We start from the raw sequence: 17,403 nt of genomic DNA on the forward strand, positions 1-17,403 counted from the left end.
AGTTAAGAAAGTGATAATTTGTATGCAACTCATGATCATAAACATGCATGTAGCCCATGATCATAAACATTCAAAAACTTTCCAACTCATCAGGATAAGGCACCGATTTAAAAGTGATTGTAAACTAGTGCCAAATTTCAAGTAAAAAGCAGACATTTCAATACCTCCTCAGATATGACTCTTTCTGTAAAAAGTCTTATAAAATGGTCTTAACAGATTCAATGATTTGCTTTATTAATATTTATTTGGCAGTTTATAATATACTATTACATTCAAAATATTAGCCAATTGTAGATGAATTATTCCATTTCCCTTCGAACACAAAGATTTTCTTGTGACAAAAGAAATTTAAAAAGATATCGTCGAATTCAAATGCGTACAGCCCAAGATAGCAGATATATTTATAACTTCCCATTGTGAAAGTAGGCCAGGTAAAAGATGTTCTACCCAGATTAGGTGTCGGTTCTTTAGCCCCTCCTTCGACTCAAATTTCAAGAAGGAATCATATTCGAAATTCAAATGCGTAAAGTCTAAGAAAGGTCAGTGATTGACCACTTTGTGGCTAGGAACCAAATGCCTCGAAGTGGATGTCAGTTTGGCGAATTGGTCAATGTTATGGACAGACTATGTTAAAGATAGCAATCGGCCACAACAAATCCTGTCGTTACTACTTATTTCAATGGTGCCGGGGTGGTCGCTTGTACACAAAAATAATAATGAGAAGAAGTTTAAGAAAGTTGTTCGTGATAATAAGTATCTTCAGAGCTTCTCTCGGTTTGTGAGATGCAGTAAAAGGCACTCCGTCAGATGAGATGCTGGTGCACATGTCTCTTATTGAGTCACATGTCAAAGTATCATATTCTTACTTCAAATGCGTACAGTGCATGATCGTTATTCGTGATAGAAGGTTCTACACAGCATTTCTTCAGTGGGGCCGTAGCAGAAGGCGTTCCACCTAGTTGAAGTGCCAGTTCATAAGTCCCTCCTTGAGTCCACTTATTTGTCAAAACATCATATTACAATACTTCTTCACTCAAACTTCTCCTAATATCACGGCTATAAACTTTGTTTGTAAAAAGAATTGTTTAAATGGAGACCATTCTCAAATTACAAAGAAATGCAGCTACCAAAATACTGGAAGAGGTGGTAGAGAAAAATTTGTAATCCACATTTATGTATTCTACATTTTTATAAGGATGGTGAATATATATATTTGCACAGGAAAGTTGCTTTGAAGGAATCACCTCAAAAAGTCTGATTGTATCTATACCCATTCCGTTAATGAACAATTAATTCAATAACTTTATGATTATATTAATATACATAAGATACATTTTCTGAAAACTTTTGGGATAGTTAATGATGATGAAGAGTTGAAAAAATATTTTTAGTGAGAGAATCCGAGGTTCAGCTTCTTTAAATCAAATTCAGGAAAAGCTCAATGTATTGTTTACCGCATAGTTTGTTATAAAAGAAAATTTCATGCAATATTTTAGTTATGTGTGTGACCTGGATTGACTATGAATTTAGTTTGAAATTTATTGTGATTGAAATTTGTGTGCTGTGATTTCAATTCAAGTTTTTCAGTTTAATATTTATTCAACAATACAACTGCAGTGCTGTTGTCGAAAAATTTATTCTTTCTTTTGCCAAAAAAATGCAATTAATATATACATACATGAAAATTATTCACTGTAAAATAAGGTAAGAAAGAAAAAATGATATTAAAAATGGGATATGATTTCTAAATAAATAGTTAATATTCAAGAGAGATGAAATCGTCAAATCTTACAAATGCTAATTTACCTAACGATGCTTCATGTGTTAAGAATGTGACTTCGAATGACTTGGTCGCTGTGATTGAATTGTTTTTTGTATTCAGGTTTGTTAGTTATATACTAATATGCTTACTGAGAAATTACGAACCTTTATTATATTCGAAAAATATATATTTCCCCCTGTTGCTGTCCCCAAAATATTTCAAGACTATACTGATCCATAGAAGATCTACAATGTGAAATAAAACAAGAAAATGGGATATTTATAAAAATGGGACATATCTTCTATATAAAATATTAGCAGTCGAAATGAAGAAAATTGTTCTCAAAATAAAAGTTACGTGATGTATATTTCATAGAATTTTAAATATACATACCAAAATTTATTAGTTTTTTTTCTCCTTTTGAGACTTCGTATGTTTTTAAAACAGATATAAAGAAAATAAATAAAGGATACAGCTAAAAGGGTTTTCTTTAAACTAAGACAAACATAAAGAAATGCAGTATAAAAATATCCGTATGGGCTTAAAGCTTTTTATAAATGTTTAAAACGGAAAAGAGTACGTGGATTAGTTTTATTTGAGCAGAAATTCTCTGTAAATAGAAATTGTAAAGAAAGAATGGATTCTTATAACAGAAGACTTATATTAAAACATAAGTAAACATCATAAAATAATATTTTTTGACTTTATCAGCCGGATATTTTAAAGATGCTTATAATATTTATTGTATTTGTTTAATGGAAGCCTCTTTCTGGTGAAAGAAGTTTAAAGATTTTTGCCTGGAGCATAACACTATTAAATGTAGTTTCAAAAATAAATATCAAATTATATACACATGCCGCTATCATAATAAAGTACACTGATGTGTTTGAGCATTGCATAATAGTAACAAGAATAGCAATAGTAAGAATTTACGAAGATTTCTGTCTTTTTATTTGAGTACAGACTATAATAAGAAGAGACAAAAACATTTTTAACTTCTGGAAAATTATAAAAAAATAAACAAAAAGTGCTAATGTTTCTGGTTTTAAAAACTACGTATTCTTATTTCTTCTTCCATTCAAGACAGAAAATAATTCATTCGATATAATGTCTTCTTTTGAATTAAAATATACCATTTGCATCATAAAAACAGCCGACTTATTATAGAGATCTATTGATTTACAAATGACTTTAACCAGCTGTGTTCCTTTGTTAATAGAGTTTGAGGTAAAGGCTCTTATATCCAGAATTATCTAGTTATATGCCTAGTAAAATTTGATAGGATTTTAATTTTTGAAGAATTGTTAAAATAGGTTTTTAATTTGTCAAGAATCGTTAAAACACAAGTCAATAATTATATTGTAAGTCAAAGAACTCATGAAATTTTTTACCATGCGAATTTTTTCATATAGTGGCTTAGTTATATTAACGTCCCGTTTTTAAAGCAACACTAGAGCTATATTGGGACATCCCCCTCTCCACATCACCCCACACCAGCGGGAGGACGTTTAACGTGCACCAGACCCGCTTACATGACGGTTTTTCGGTGGAATCGGGTCTCGAACCTGAAACCCTCGAGTTCCGAAGCCAAGACTTTACCACCAGGCCACCGAGGCAGCTTCATATAGTGGAAAAGTATTTAGTAGTATTAGTCAAATGAATAAATGATCATGTAGGCCTTATTTGTTAAAACCCTATTTGATATATGCAAGCAAAGAGACAATGTAAGAGGTTTGTTCAAAACGAATCCGACCATACCCTTATTAGCATAAATAATTGTACGATATTCTCACGACGTTATCCGATTTTCTGAATGCCGGCCAATATCAAAAGATAACAAACAATGTTATTCGGCATTTTCTACTAATAGGGTACTTTTCAATCCCTAAATAAATAAAGCTATTAAAGGAATTATAATGATCATTCTAATGAGAAAGCTTGAGTTTTTTCATGCCTGTCGCAGGTTTGATGACATCAATTCTTAATTTAGGGAATGTATAACTAAATCATTTTAAATCGATAACATTATAATCAATTTTTTTTTATGAAAGGACTAAAAGCTTAAACAATACGACTGCAATAAATCCTATGGAAATATTAGCGACTTTCAAGTGAAAACAACCCACATGGCTCGAAAGGTTTCCATAAACGAAGCAATAAACAATATGCAGCTAAATAAGTGGTTCAAATGCTTCAAAGAGAATTTGCACAGCAAAGAAAAGTGAAGTAGGATTCGTTAGTCCTTCAACAGCCAGATATGAGATCGTCATTGACTTAGGAAATATCTAGTTAATGCAGAAATTGAGGTACGATATACGATAGGCGATAGAGGTACCCAATATTATTGAGGCAAAAATAATACAAAGGATGTGCACAACAAGGTCACATTTACCATCATTTTTTGATTCCATTGATTCATTATAAGGACATGCCACATGGCACAATCAAGTTCCTGATTGCTGCAGCAAATAGTCAAATGTTAAGCTTTATGCCTTTGATCAACCGGTACGTCGTACCTCCCTCAGACAGTGGATTCTCTTTCATATTTCATACAGAAATTCTTTCAAGACCAACAATTTCTATGCATGATTCTGTAAGACTTTTGGATTTCCTTTAAGTTGAAAATACTTTTGAAAGGCATAAGATTTTATTTTATAGAAGATATCATTAAGAATGTTACAGCCTCGCTGAGAACCACTCATAAAGAAGCATTCCAGCACTGCTACAAATAATGATGGAACCATGTGGTAGCAAATAGACAGGAAATTAGTATGTTATTGATGTATCTCAAGATGAGTAGTTTTTATGTTTAAAAGTCAGATGCTTTTTGAACTGACTGCTAAAAATCACTAATAATCACCTTTTTCCTCTATGGTGATCAGATTTCACCACAACAAACTTCTGAATTACAATGCATATTGGAATCAGTACAAAATTAATCTCAGATCCGAATTCTATAAATTTTGAATCCATAAAAGGTATACATAAGGGGAAATGAATAACTTGTGTTTGAAGTACAGAAACACCGATTGAAATAAAAAAAAAATGAATTGAAAACAGTATTTCAAAATGAATATAAGCTCCATCGTAATCCAGATAATCGAATGCTTGATAAAATAATTAAATTTAATTAAATGAAGGAAATTGAATTCATGCTAGATAAAAATAATGAAAAATATTTGTAGATCCAGATCTATTTTGCTCATTGATAATTACCGTATAAAATATTTTTAAATGTCTTTAGTTTATGATGCTTATTATCGAAATTTTAATTATCCATATAAAGTCACTTTACAATATTGACTTTAAGTGATGGAGTTAAATTCATTGATAAGTTAGGCAGCGTTTCTGTGATAGAATCTTTTTATAGGACGTCAGAATTTTCCTGTCGAATTCGTTACAGACCAAATAATTAATAATTTGCAGTTTAGATCTACAAATTAAAATCGCTTAATATGTTAAATTTTATCAACATTAAACAATCTCGATTTTGATGTCAGATCCAACCTTGTTCAGCCGATCAGGTAATCAATTAAAACATTAAAATAATATACACATTAAACCCCATTCCTTTCCACAACCTGAGTGCCATTTAACAGCAGCATAATAAAAATTACTAAATTCAATAACCGCAGTCCTTGCTCACAAACCCTTTCACCACTTCGCCATTAAAATCAAACAAATCGGCTTCCGAAACTTTAATTACCCAAAGTAAGAGGTTTTAACTTAGTAGCTGCAAAGGCTAAGAATTTTTTCTCACAACATTTTCTTCTTAATGACGATCCAAATGGCGAGCAATCTATAAAGTGTGTCAATAACGAACAATCCCTTCTCATAAGAAGACAAACAAATGATGAAAGAGGGAAGCAAAAAATCCCCACTTCAATTGCCCTCATGATTACTTTGAAGTTAATCCAATTACTATTTACACGGAAGGGAAAAGTCTTTGAGTTAGTGGTTTCCCTCTCTCTTACTTTTTTTTTGTCAGTTACAGTGTGTTTCAGAACTGCTCAAACAAATTTTGGAATTACACAAAATGTCTGCTCCTCTTTACAAAGGTAATTAAACATCCCAGGTGCCAATTCGAAAGAAATAAAAATGTGTTATAATTAAAAATGTTAAAGAAATTAGGAGCATCAAAGCTCTTCCGCAGATTTTATTTCCTGAAGAAAATATTAATTTTTACTTTTGAAGACATTTTAATGGAGAAAACGTTTTGTGGCAGCATATGATGAATTCATCTGTATGTGACATTAACATGGCTTAATATGACTAATATCATGAAAAATGTGTTGTTGAGATATGATACCAAAAATAAAGATATCAGAGCGGCTACTGCAAAAAGACTTTGCGCAATGCATCATGGTACTGAACAATATTCGCAATGTTGTATAAGTCATACAATGGAATGTAATATTAAATAATATTTTGCAAAAATATATGTTGTGGAACTTTGTAAACTTTTTTATCAAAATATTTGGGAGATAGGATGGGGAATAATGTGGATAAAGCATTAATTATTTATATTGTTAATGTATATATTAATATTATTGGCAAAAAAAAAGAATTTTAAAATAATGTAAAATTGAAAGTTATAAAAATTTTCTGTTACTGGCAATACAATATATTGCATTTCATCTATTTTTTTGTTAGTTTAATGCAAATTGTTAACTTCTTGATAACAAAATATTACTGTAAAATTTTTTTCTGACGAGAGATAAAAACTAGCATGATTCTAAGAGAGTACTTGGCACTTCAAATCCCAATAGCACAAATATATGATAAATGATTTGGTGATGCTATTAGGCCTTAAGGAAGTAATTTATTTCTATCAATCAATAAATGATATCATTTGCACTTGTTGCATGATGTCAACATGATCTGGATACAATTGAATAATTTTAATTAATTAATTTGGATAAATTTAATTAATTGGGAGGAATTGAATAATTTTAAACAAAATATATTTAAAAACGGAAGTGATTTTTCTTCCTTCCTTTTTTTAATACACTAAAAGATAATGATTCAAAGCTGGAAAAGTTTGTTTTTCTTCAAATGACTTTTACAGAACCCAAGAAAAAATCGAGTTTATTGCTATTTTCTTATAAGAATACGTGTTGTTGAGTAATGTAAATGTATTTAATAAGCTTCTTCGAAATGTTCCAAAAGTTCCATTGAAAATTTTCTTATATCCCTTATGCTTTACTAACATCCTAATGAAGTAATTAGAGAAGATTTAATTCCCACCATACATCTTATTTCACAAACTGAAATAGGTGAATAAATTATATGACAATCACTCTATTTGTTTGAGGGTTTAAAATGTCTTTCCGAAATTACCTTGAGGAAGTGGGTCGGGATTAATTTGAGCTTTGAGTCATTTTGATAGACCAATGGGGAATATTTGTCCATGCTGTTTTCATCCAAACTGTTTTCTGCTCTTCGCAACTGACACAGAAACAAAAATATGCATGAAAAAACGACATTTTATAAGAAATAAATATAGGTAATTATATTTTATGTCATTAGATACCACATACGTCGATATTTATGATAGAAGAAATGATTTAATTTCTTAATAATCGAACTGATTATTTGACCATCGATATTTTTTTTAAAAAAAACCCTACATAATTACTATTCTGTGTAATCATATAACACTAAGAGATACCATTTGTCCACATTAAAATGCTCATTCTAAGGTAATTAGCTTTTAAAGATAAATTTGTTAAAAAAAATATTCTTCTTCCAAAGGTCATTCCCATTATTTCAGGCTGCGACTTTCACCATTTTTTTCATTATCATACCCATTAAAAACAATTATAAATAGGTAATAACCTACAAATTAAATTTTTAATCTACATATTAATCTGCAGAATAACAATAATTGGGGATCATCTCGGAAGACTCGAAGTACGTAGCATTCAGAACTTGCGAGAAAATCTTGGAGAGAACACTTTCTTTGGTTTCGTTTCTACATCTGGCCATTTCTTATTATTTTTCTATTGATAAAGTTATTTGTTCGAAAAATATAGCAACATGTTTCAAGAATATTGGCCGAATAGTAATGAAATTTTCATTTTATATTTCAATATTTGCATAGATACATTTTAATAATAAAGTAAATATATTTATTTCAATTGTGTTATATTTTATTTAAATGAAAGCCACTGGAGTTCTCTTATATTATAAATGAATTTTTACTTGCTTGCAATTCTAATGCCTCATAATTAATTTGAATATTTATAAAAAATAATTTTTTTAAATGATAATATTAAATATTGTATGAAGTGAAATCATGTAATTTTTGTTTCAAATATTTTCAAAACACTACAACCCTACTTTTGAAGAAACTAACTATGAAGAAATCCTATGCAGAAACCATTAGGAAATGAAATTTTGCTCCTTTCCCCCCAAAAAATGTACTTTTTATATGACAGTTTAAATTTAATTTAAGCATCTTTAGCGTAATATCCGTTTTTAAAATATAGATGATCTTCTGACAAAGATTTTTTTACAAATGATTACACTTACATGTAGCAATGAAATTCCACTTTTTATTAATTTCAGCAGGCTCGAAAATTATGGAATAAAATTGATATCCGACAATATTGCTCAAAACTTGAATTGAATTTTACTTCAAATATGTGTTCTAAATTTTAAATATATTCCAAAGCCTCTTTTGCCTTTCTTTCACAAACTCTGTTATTAAACCATTCAGATAACCGGAACTAAAATATTCTGTGTGCAGAATGTAATAAATTCGTTCCATATCTGACAGTTATAGTGAAACTGTTAGACCATAATTAGACTTGAACTTTCAGAAAAATGTTGTTTTGAAGGAAATGTCTACAGAACTCTTTACAACTCTGAGAATGGCAACAGGCATTTCTCGCCTGGGAGAACTAATTCTCATTACTCATGTACAAAACAGGGAGACAAAGATACTTAATGAGAATTGTTCCTCCTTTAAACCAGATGAAATATCTTCGCGTTTTACCACGTTAGTTATTTCAACGAACTAATTTAAATCAGCTTAACTAAATCGAGTCTTAATGCAAAGTTTCAGTTCATAAAGGGTTTTCTTTTTTCTGTGAAAAGGCTTTCATCTGGTTAATTTTGTTCTTGAACTATACAATGCTTTCTAATTATCCCTTTTGTTTTCTTGCATTTTTCATGTCTCATATTCCGCAGCAGTTTCAGCGAAGTTTGTGATATTTTTGTACAAAGTTCTATCTTCATTGGTAGTAAAAATTAAACTTTGTTTCCTACTCACACATATTTTATTCATAGACAACGTGATTTCTTACTAAAGTTGATTAAGATTTGTAATATTTCCTTAAATTTATCATGTCGCTGCCTTATTTTCGCTGCATTTATACAAGTTTTATTTTGTTTTTTAATCATTGCATAGTCATTTATATATTTGAATTATAGCTCTAAGCAATGATGGGATCTTTTGCACTTTCAATTGCTCTTGGACCTTCATTCTTAAATCATGAAAATATATTGACTCTAAACACAGAAACATTTTAATACTGTACTAAATTTACATAAATTTTATTAGAAAAAAGGTTTTTAGAATTAAATCTAAATCAGAGGCAAAAAATGTAAAACATTTCAAATTTATTTTTTAATTAATGTATGCAATTATTATAACATAATATTTGGTTTGTTAGATTATAATTTAGCCTCATTTTAAAGTGCTATTTTAAATTAGTTTTACTTCGAAATATTGCTGTTTTGAAAAAAAAAAAAATACTTTATTCTGTTTTGCTGTCACTATTTGGGATCGATTATCGTCTGTAGCATGTAGGATAATCCAATATATATTTAATTAGAATATATTTGTCAATACCACTTTGCAATCAATGGAAATGCCAAACCATAATTTTTCAATTATGTTTGGCATGATAGGTTTGCATATGAAGAAAATTTTTTTAATGAGGTTACTTCATTTTTACAAATAATAAAAAAAACTCTAAGAAGAAATAAAGCATCGGTTTCAATTGTATGGATGCAAATTATGAAATAATTCCAAATGCTTCCCCTGTATTTCATTTGTAATATTGCCATAAGATATAACGTAGAAAGAATTCATCACTGATATTTTAATAACTCCAGAAGGTTATATCAGATTTATGTATTTGATTTATCAGTTAATGATTATTATTTACTTTTGAAGTTCTTTCTGTCATCAAATGTCCATTTTAGGAGATTATCGTGGTTAAATTTCGAATTTGGGTACAATTTACTTCTTATAAAATATATCCCATGATTATAAGAATAGCATTTATCCATAAGACAATAAATAACCTCTCTAAGATAAGCATTTGAATGCGAATGTACCATAAATAAAAAAAAAGAGGGAAGTTTTACTTCACACTCTTGATTCATGAACTATTCATAATAAGTTTCATAAGATAATGAATATTTGTTTACACATTATAAATTGAATATTTGTTTACACATTATAAATTGAATATTTGTTTACACATTACGCGTGAGAAATAAAAGAATATAAAAGTTTTTCGGATAAAGCAAGAACACCGAATTGTTTCAGAATAATTTAATGAGCAAAACCTTAAAGTCTTATTTGCAAACAGATAACTGTATCTGGAACTTGAAAAAAGAAATACAAGCCAATTACAATAAAAAAAATCAATTTTGACTACATCGCGTTCTGTAAAAAAAGTAGAGGGGCACTGCTGAATAATGTAAATAAAAATTTTATTAATAGAGAATACTCCAACCATTGGTTTTTATTATTCCAGAAATTCGGTTTGGAACAGAATTATGTAAAATCTGAATTTCTAATTGGCAAAAAACTTCCCATACATCATTCAAAGTTCAGCTACAGATTCAAAATGCTTGCCTCTCCTGTAAACATGACGAAGAATAATTGCCCATATGTTCTATTCAATGTTGACATCCGGAACTTTTAAAGGCCAGGGCAAACCCCGAGCCTTATTTGCTACACGCCGTTTGAATTGAATTCCGTCATGTTGAAAAATCCTGTCGTTTCTGATGACCTACCTCAAGGAACAAAGATATGTATTCAAGATTTAGATATAGTCTGTGTGTTTCTGCCCGCCACTCTAGGTTTGTTTTTCCTCCATGCCTGACTATCAACCAAACATTAAACTCTCCACCTATCTGTCGGGTAGAATAAATATTTTCTTATATACTGATATTCTTACTTAAGCAGTATAAATAAGGAATGGTATAAAATATGGAATTCTTCCACCACTGACCATGTTTACTTCAAAGATACCATTTGGCATAGACATATATATAGTCTGAATTGACAAGAATTTTCCCATACAACATTCAAAGCCGTCCAAAACTAAGGTACATATTCAAACTGCTTGCCTTTCCAGTAAACACGTCAAACAATAGTTGCATATACGTTCAATCTAAAGGTGAGGTCATTTTCAGCAAGCCAGGGTAAACTCCGAGCTCTATTTGCTACATTCCGTCATGTTGAATAATCGTGTTATTTCTTATTGCCTATGCTCAAGGAACGAAGATATGAGTTCGAAGTTTGGATATAGTCTATGTGTTTCTGCCTGCCACTCGAGAACAACAAACTTGTTCTTTCTCCATGACCGACTGCCAACCAAACCTTAAACCCTCCTCTTATCTTCTTCTTGTGTGCAGCCGACTAATCCCCCCCCCCCACACTGAACAAGAAAGTATCGACAGGATACGTTGTGGCTGACTTCTGTCTTTAACATATTCCATCCGTATTACTGACAAATTCTCCAAACTGGCCTCCTCTTCGAGGCCATAAGCCACAGGTGGTGAATCTCTGACCTTCATCCTCATCTTTCCCTACATTTGTCATTCTGTTTTACGAGAAGCAGTTCAACACTTTGACAGAACCTTCTTAAAATTCTCTGTATTCCTCTAAATGTGAGTCCTACAACAAATGAAAGGCTAACACTTTTAAACTTTAAATTTTTGGCAAAAATCTGTCAATTCTCAACATCGTGTCTTTCAGTATTTTAAGATTTTCTGGCAAGATTTTCTTCTATTGGTTCAGAGCTGAAATCCTTATTTTCAACTTTTAGATCCTTTATTAGTTCTGAGACTTCCATATATTCGTTTAAATAATGGTAAATAGTACCGATTCCTTCACAGATGCATTTATTTTCCTGCATTCTTCCAAATCTTTGGAAATGTACGGGAAATCTCCCATGTCCAGATAACCTTCCTCGTATCTGTTGGGAAGAATAAGTTTTTTTCTTCCTGAGACCGATATTCATACTATTTATTTATTTATTACAAATGCCCAGAAGATTGATTATGACGCCATTAGATCTCTAGTCTTCCAATATTTCTGAGCTTAACAGTTTATAAACACAAGTGCAGAGTACCAGTCAAGATGAGTAGCATCAAAAATTTGACGTTGTCTGCACAGAGGCGGGGGCATAAGTGAGATTGACAAAGCCCAAGCTAATACATGTATGCGGGCAGATAGTCATGGCCTGTAGTAAGGAGGAAAAGGGCCACAGCTACACTACTAGGAGAATCTGGTATCAACTGTGTATCCTCAAGCAATGAAGCCCATGGCTCACCGGCAGCGTCCCAAGGAATATCGTTAGGAGCGCCGGCGCACTGAGGGCGCCATCTCCGGTCGACTAAAACTTTTGAACTTTGCTACATCGTCTAGTCATGAGTAGGAGAGGGTCTGGACTGGTGCTGGGCGGAGTGGAACTTCGGCTTAAGTAGTTCTTTCGTCTCTCGTCCAATCGGAGGCTTGTTTCTGTCGGGTAGGTCGTCTTGGATCGGCTGGAGGGTTAGGCTATGGCAGAGGTGCATTCTGGGATGCTAGGTGAGCGAAAAATCGGCAGAGTTACACAGTGTTCTCTGCTTTATCCTGGAGGCATATCTTCTTTTTATCAGGAGTTTGACTGAATGAAATGAGAGGTTTTTCAAAGGTCTCTGAAGGACTCTTGCACCCATTTTGGCCAAACAGTGACCAGCCTCTTTCCCAGGAATCCAGCAGATATTCATATTTAGTAGCATAATAAAAGGGAAACTATAAGTGAAAAATATGACAATATAATCAATATATCCATTTGTTATCGACAGCAGATTGCAAAATAGAAAGATATTTTTTATGAAATATCGGCACCATTATAGAAACTTATATTTTATTTTTAAATTTAAAAGAAATAAAAATGCAGTTTTTAGGAAATAACATTTAAAATGTGTTTATTATAGCAACCAAGAATTAGAAAAAGAAAGACTGTTATAAAAAAACACGCAGGAAAATCCATGAAAATATTTTTTCACGAACTCAACAAACATTTCAGTCGTTAAAGAAGCTTCAACTATATCCCGCAGCAGATCAGTACCAATGTAACAAAATGTCTAAAACTGCTACACTGCTGAGAAGAAGGGAAAAAAACTTTTTTTATATATTTTTCTCTTGGAGTACATGAAAAAGTTTCTTCTTTATCTCTTCGATTTACTTTTATTTTCCCACTCTTTTTTTATTTTTACGAGTGAGGGTAGATAGCATACGTTGGGAGATGTATTGGCATATGTATGTGACATCACTGCGCTACAAAACATACTTTTTTTATACTTTTTTTTTTTGCAGAACATGGTAAAAGTCTTAAGATTTATTTATTTAGTTTTTTTAAAAAGATCCGTTTTATGTGTCCACGTATGATTAGAATTTGTTTTGAGTATATTTAATGTTGAATATTATTTATATTTTTTTATGTCTGTAAATGAAAGAGATTAAAGAAAAGATAATGTATTACAAAAAATATAACTTATTTTTTTGTAAGCTTATATAAATGAACCTTATTCATCATTATTTGATACTCATTTACTTCCTGGATTACAATGCGTGGAAAAAAAGATTTTAAAAGAATGTTGATTAAATAAAAATAAAAAATTCTTTTTTTAATTAATTTTTTTAGGAAATTAATTAAAATTTATTTTAATTTTTTGTAAAACAATGTTTTTTTGGTTGCTAGTGTTTAATAAGCAAATGTGTAAGTAATCTTTTGAATCCAAATTGTTTCAGGTTATAAGTGAATTTTTTATTCCATGTTCAAGTAACTGAAAAAAATGGTATTTGTTTTCCAAAATTAATTCCGTATACGCTTTTTTGTACTTACGGTCTTTAATCATGATAAAAAAAATCGCTCCCACATGTTTTTTGGTTTAGTTACTTTTTTTATTTAAAGATACAGCTAAAATAAAGAAAATATTTTGATTAAAGAAACATTTAGACCATAAAAGTGATATTCTGTCAAAGAACATTTATATAAAATGTTTGAATCAAATCATGGAAATTTCAAAAACAGTTATTTGTTTTCATCAAAAGTTTTTTTTCAAAATAACCGTGAATATATATATTCAAGCAGTTTCTATTTTTAATTATTTAAGTTATTCAGTAGATTTAAATACGAATCTTTAAGATAAAATTCGATTAAAAATTTTATGTAAGATAAATTATTTTTGTTCATTTATTTCATTTCTAAAATACTTTAAATAGAGCATGAAATGCATTTCAAAAAAGATATCCAGGAATTTTTATTGCATTTTTTTATCTAAATATACAAAAAAAAAAAAAAAATGCAAAATGTGCGTGTTTTTTAGAAAATAAATTCTTTGTTTCATCATGCGAATAAAAACGCAGAATATTTTCTCTTTGAAAGAACGCAAAAAAAAAAAAATCATATATAATATGATATTAGAAACAAATATATTGAGTTGGCATGTTAGAACCAAAGGAAGGAGAAATTTTTAAAAATGCGCATTAAGAAATTTTCTAGAAAAACTTATTAAAAGAATGATGGATTAACTAATAAATTTCTTGGATGATTCAGTTTTAAGACGATAATGAATTACTTTATCGGAAACATGTCAAAAGAGTTCAAAATAAATCAGAAGCCACAATTTGTAATGTTTAAATTTCTTTCTTTTTGGAGCTACCTCAGCGATAGAAACAAAAAGTAATTTTAATCTAAAACGATTTCTAATTCATCAGGACACGAAACCATTTTGGAATTAGTAACGTAAGTACTGGTTATTTTGATACCAAACTATTGAAAAAGATTTTTTGTTTTATAAAAGGTTACATTAAAAATTAAGTGTTTTTAATGTATGAATATATTTAATTGCATATGATTTAGATTTCAGATAATAAGCAATTTTAAATTTAAAAAAAAATTCAATGCTTTGTTTTCTTTTTTCAAAAAAATTGAGAAAAGTTGGAGATATCTGAAATTTATTTTCGTTTCTCGACATCCTTTCTTTTCCTTCACTTCCATTCTTGTTTATTTTTTTTCATATAAGATAATATTTCCTACAAAGACATTTCTGATTACTATAAAATCAATATTTATATCAATATCTTTAGCCGCATCCATAATGCTGAAAAAATATGAAACTTTAGCAGACATGCGGAATAAATGGATCCAAAATGAAAGTAAACTCAGAATTAAGATACTTCTCTAAATCTCTTCAATGGCATTTTAATAGGATTAAGCAAGTTTGAATTTCTTATTTAGTCTAATTTTTCTATGAAGTAGATAAATTATCTTTTTCTTTAATACTTACAATATATTAATTATAAATTTAAAAATATATGTTTAAAATATAAAAATTATCAGAAGTTGTATTGTATATCCTGTAAATAAAAAATAAAATTTAAATTTAGTTAACAAATACCAGCTGGTTTAGTTTTCTTGTATAAGAAATTCAAAATCTTACGCCTCAATAATTCTTTATTCATTTCGTTTCGAAAATTATTATTCTAAAACAGTCCTGATATTATCCTATATATTTAATATAGTACACTAACATAATAATTAAAATGAATTTTAATTCTTATCAAATGTAATTTTACTATAAAATGAAGCTATTAGTTATTAGATTACGGACAAGAGAAATCTTAATATATCATTTTAAAAGAAAAATGATAATACATAAATAGGAGCTTGCTATATCACTTCTGAAGGATTGGAATATAATGTTTCTTTCAATTTTCTGACATTTTTAGAGTCTCTTACCACGAATAGTTTAGTGTTCCTTTTCCCACCAATAGGGCATTGACAATGAACAGGGCTAAAAAATACATAAACATAATAGAAATTTGCAACAAAAGTATATCGGCCAGAGAATAGTGAGAAAAAGAGGTCATCTTAAAATCCCAAATCTTTTAGAAATGAACCGAAGCTATGTAAATATGTTAATATTATAAAAATGAGTCCACTTTGGCAGGGGCGGCCATCTGGCGGGTGCGGCAGACGCTATGCCGCGTAGCCTCGCGATTAAGGAGCCCTAACATGATTAAGAACTAAAATAATGTTCTAAACAGTAATAGAGGCATGGAAAGAAGATAGGAATAAATTTAACTGGAACAACCGATGGGCTTTGAAATATTTGTAATTTACCGGCATATTAAAGTTTAGTGAAAGTGTGCAATATATTATAAACATAAAGTAAGGTCATTTACCTCACCTATCACCTACTAGGTTAAACTGCATTTATATCTTTAATAATTCATACTATAAAATGTTTCATATTATTGGATCTAATCATTAACTGCGTTAAAACATTTCTTTACATTGCCAATTACTATAATAATTGCAGAGCGCTCTCTCAGCAAATTAAAATTAATAAAGAATTTTTTCGGTCAGGCATATGTGCATAATGCTCAAATGCATTTGTTATACTAAACATCGAAAAAGAAATTGCAAAAGATTGTAATTTTCCGGAAGTAATTAATAGCAAAAACTAAATCATGCATTAAATAAACATGCAATATTAATTCGTACTTGTAAGTGCTTTTTTTTTACTTTGCAAAAAATTTAGGGACCCAAGAGGTTTCTTGCACCTAGGCCCCTTCGTATAGAAGGCCGGCTCTGCACTTAGGTAGTTTTATAGTGATCCAATTAAATTTCATTTATCCATCATGCTATTTTTAAGTAACCTCTAAGTTAACATACCTTAACTGCAATCACAGCAGCAAAATATAAAAAGAGTAGATGTATGAAAATAGATTTAATAAAACTGACGCACAAAACTTCACGATATAAGGCAATATATATGTGAAGAACACAAGCAAGATATTTTGGCTATAGCAACATCGAATTAAGGCAACATTTGACCATAAATATATTTGTAGAACTGAGTTTATTTTTCTACCTATATCGCGAATGATATTACTAATCGTAATTTTAAAGCGTTACTTTATTTAAGAAAGAAAGTATTTTTTGAACCCTATATTGAAAAATCTTTAGAGTTTTGGGTTATTTGGTCAAGTATTCTTGGATCTATAGGAAAGGAAAATGAAACTCTTGTTCTTTATACTTAACAACAACAAAAAAATGGTTATGCCCGTTTTGCTGTATAAGACGAGGCAATAAAACTATTTGAGAGTCAAACATAATCATTCGCGTACATTATATATATATATATATATATATATACAGGGTGTCCCCAAAAAATGTATACATACTTTAAATAATTGTAAATTTGGGGTATTATAATTCGAATAATTTTCAACATGTAAAAGATTCTGCAAATATCATTCTATTGTCTTGTTATCGCATGTTCTCAAACTGATGTTCGTTCTGCTCCAGACACTGCTAACAACGCGAAGCGATGGA

This window comes from Argiope bruennichi, chromosome 9 (genome assembly GCF_947563725.1).
Source record: "Argiope bruennichi chromosome 9, qqArgBrue1.1, whole genome shotgun sequence".
NCBI lineage: Eukaryota > Metazoa > Arthropoda > Arachnida > Araneae > Araneidae > Argiope > Argiope bruennichi.